The sequence below is a fragment of the Lepeophtheirus salmonis genome, unplaced genomic scaffold (genome assembly GCF_016086655.4).
Source record: "Lepeophtheirus salmonis unplaced genomic scaffold, UVic_Lsal_1.4 unplaced_contig_12553_pilon, whole genome shotgun sequence".
NCBI classification, from domain to species: domain Eukaryota; kingdom Metazoa; phylum Arthropoda; class Copepoda; order Siphonostomatoida; family Caligidae; genus Lepeophtheirus; species Lepeophtheirus salmonis.
In genome coordinates, this window is record NW_027290095.1 from 1 (window position 1) to 3,345 (window position 3,345).

The 3,345-nt window shown below is 30.3% G+C and overlaps 1 long non-coding RNA gene across 1 annotated transcript; it reads right to left on the bottom strand.

The window, feature by feature from the left end:
* Positions 1-2,518: 2,518 nt before the first annotated feature.
* LOC121130844 (uncharacterized) lies at positions 2,519-3,212 on the bottom strand. The gene is made up of 3 exons (XR_005868847.2): positions 3,055-3,212; positions 2,753-2,979; positions 2,519-2,699 (listed from the first exon to the last, which is right to left on the bottom strand). It is a non-coding gene; the product is annotated as an uncharacterized lncRNA (long non-coding RNA).
* Positions 3,213-3,345: the final 133 nt, after the last annotated feature.

Below are 3,345 nucleotides of genomic sequence, written 5' to 3' on the forward strand. Positions count from 1 at the left end.
CCTGGTACATCATTACTGTTGCATATTCCTTTAATTTTCCACGCATATCTAATCGTGGAAAGTATTTAGATCTTTATTAGTAGCATAGCAAAGACTAAAGTGCTTGACTTAGTTTAGTTGCAAGTGAGGTCGTTTAATCTGCTCCATTCCAGAACAATATTTTGTGCGTCCTACATTACATTGACAAGAATTTGAGGTTGTTTTCCACCTATTAATATCCTTTGAAAAGCAAAATTTGAGGGACTCTGCAGCAGTCCCTCGTGCTAGCAGAATATTAAATTTCAGACATAGTGTTCCTTTTGTTAAGATAAACAACCTCACCTAAAATTATTAAAATACGTAATGCCCATGTCAAAAAAAATTATTAAGTGTGTACATGGAATGCCACAAATGTAGATCTCACATTCCTTAAACGTGTACCATCAAGGCTGTATATAGTGTTCCTGATGTATATCATATTCATATTTTTTATCTAAGAATGAATAATGTAGGCGTATTAATGCAATATTGGAGGCGTGTGCGTTTAGCATCGAACCTGTGTGCAAAGCGTACTCTGTATAGTGCTCCCTGATGTAAATCCTATTAATCTTTTTGATATAAGAAATAATAATGTATTCGTATTAATCAAATATTGCAGGTGTGTGCATGTATACGTGTTTTTTTTGTTATTGTTATATCTTATTTAATATGGTTTTACAATATATTTAAAGAAGAGATCTATGTTTAAAAAAGATAGATCTAGAGATTAGAAAAGGAAAAACAGTTATTGTGAGGGCTTTTTCTTCTTCTTTGTTCATAATTTAATGATAACATCCCTTGGAAAGAATAATTCTCACCTATTTTTGCTATTAATTAATTTAATAATACATCTTAAAATAAACTTATATAAATTTAAATATAATTATAACACTTTACCTGGACTAATACTTTTTTGAATGTAGGAGGTTCTCTTCTTTATAAAAGTTTTTCCTTTTCTCCAAAAAAAAAAAAAAAAAAAAAAAAAAAAAATCGAAAGGTGATACTAACAAAGATATCAATACAATAATACCATATATCTCACTCCTGCCTTCTCATCGCTCCCTTACAAAAATGTCATGTCTAAATTTATGTTAAGATTATATAAAATACAGGCATGTAAAAATAATGTATTTAGCGTCGAACTTGTATACATGGAGCATTGTTTTTGTTGCTGACCATTCTAGAGACTAAAGTACTCATGAGTATGGCATCCCAAAAAAAACCTTTTCTGAAACTCTTATTATTATTCTTTGCTTCTTGAGGAGAGAACACGTCATATAAATTGATAAAGGAATTGAATAGTTACTTGTGAGTGTGTTTACTGCTCATAAAAAACAGAGAGAGTCACATAAGATTTCTTGGATAAAATTTGTATATTAGGCGACGCCAATAACTCCGGGCCATGTCGTGTACTATTGCTAGTTTCTTAATAAATATTAAAAGCAGTAGTGACAAAAAATTTAAACTTATAACTCAATTTTTTAAAAACTAATTTGAAAAGGTTGATTTGGATAATTTTTCCTACGGATTGTTTTTTTTAGTATTTATTAAGAAATTTAATTGTAGATGGAAATGGAGATATGAATAGTCTAGTGTAAAATTTATTTCACTAAAAATGTTTTAATAGTGCTTTTATCATGATCATGTTTATCTTGATATGATGGAAGGAAACTCTAATTCGACAATCAGATTTTCTTCAATTCCTTTCGGTTTTAACATCAGATGTCCTATATCATTGAACATTTAGTAAATACTTTTTACATTATTTTAAAGTAATTGTGCATCTTGCAAGGGAGAAAAACAGTCAAAGATTTCATTCATAATAATTGATTAAGGCCCCTCCCACTGGAAAGTAATTTCAAAGGAAATACTGAATATTTAGTCTGAGATTGGATCTACAAGAGACCGGCGTTCCTTTTTATCTAAAACGATATTTTTTAAATCCTTCTAGAGTGGAGGAATCTGAGAACGTCGATTGCCTGTAAATAATTTGTACAAGTTGAAAAAATATATTAGCAAATTGTTCAAATTAAGTGGAGAAGTTAATTCTTATGGGCAAATGCGCTCATTTTCCCTTCTTTATATTTCTTCTTCGTAAAAACACAAAACTTTTTGAATCCAAATAAAGAAATGCAGCATCTTTTTAAAAACGTTGCCGTTAAATTTGTTCTTCTGCTTTCACCTATGTCTGTTTTTGTACCCATGTTTTTTGACTGAACAGATCATAAAACACGATAAAAAATAGGGAATATTCAGCAAAGCTTTGTGCACATCCTTAAAGAGGTTTAAACTTTCTAAGCAATTACGCCAACTGACAGCATGTGACCCAAGCACCAAATGTAATATGTTTACAAAACTCACGAATTCGAGATCAGAGACAAATTTGTCATACCCTTTGGAGTTGAACGCCGATTATATTGAGTACTGAAGCGGTTGAGATGCAGAGTTCTTTTGAAGTCCATTTTCATTATAATTTATGTTCAAATTAAGAATCGTAGCCTTTTGCTTTATGAGTCACTTTTAAATATTACTCTATATAATTTTTTGAAACAAGATCAACACAGACAAATATAACTTTTTATTTTTAGTCAACTAACTATGTTCATAAAAAAATATTGGCTTTGTCCGTAGCTCACATAAGTAGGTACATAAGTGAACTGTGGAAGGAGCAACCAGGCCTACTATAAAATCTACCATAGGATTAATAAATACAAAATTAAATAGAAAAATGAACCTGCATAAGTCGGAAAAATGTTTCGATAATTGTAATTATAAATGAGTCATGACGAAATTATCCTCATCAATAAATCCTGGATGATGTTCTTGATTATTTCTCCTTTCCTCAAAATGCAATTTGGCAATGTTTCGTAGCTTTTCTGACATAGCAGGCCCAGTTTGTTCAACCAAATGGGAAATGAGATTATGATCATTTTGTAAGAGGGTATGAGGCTCATCAAATTCCTGATAATAGGAGTGTACAAAGATTCAGATATATAATTTGATAAATTACTAATGTACATAAATTAATAAAACTACCTCAATTCGTCCATCACTAAGGACGAGCATTCTATCTGAATCAATTACTGTATTAAGTCTATGAGCAATTGTTAGAACTGTACATTTGGAAAACTTGATACGAATAGCTTCTTGGATCAAGGAGTCCGTACTAAATGAAATACATATATATAAGCGTACCATAAAGTAGAAAAAGGATTGTTATTTTTTTTAAAAGGTCATTTAATCTCTAGAAACTTCATTATATGAAATATCAACACTGTCTATTAGAAAAGAACACTTGGCCTTTTTTAAAAGATGAGTGAATAAAAA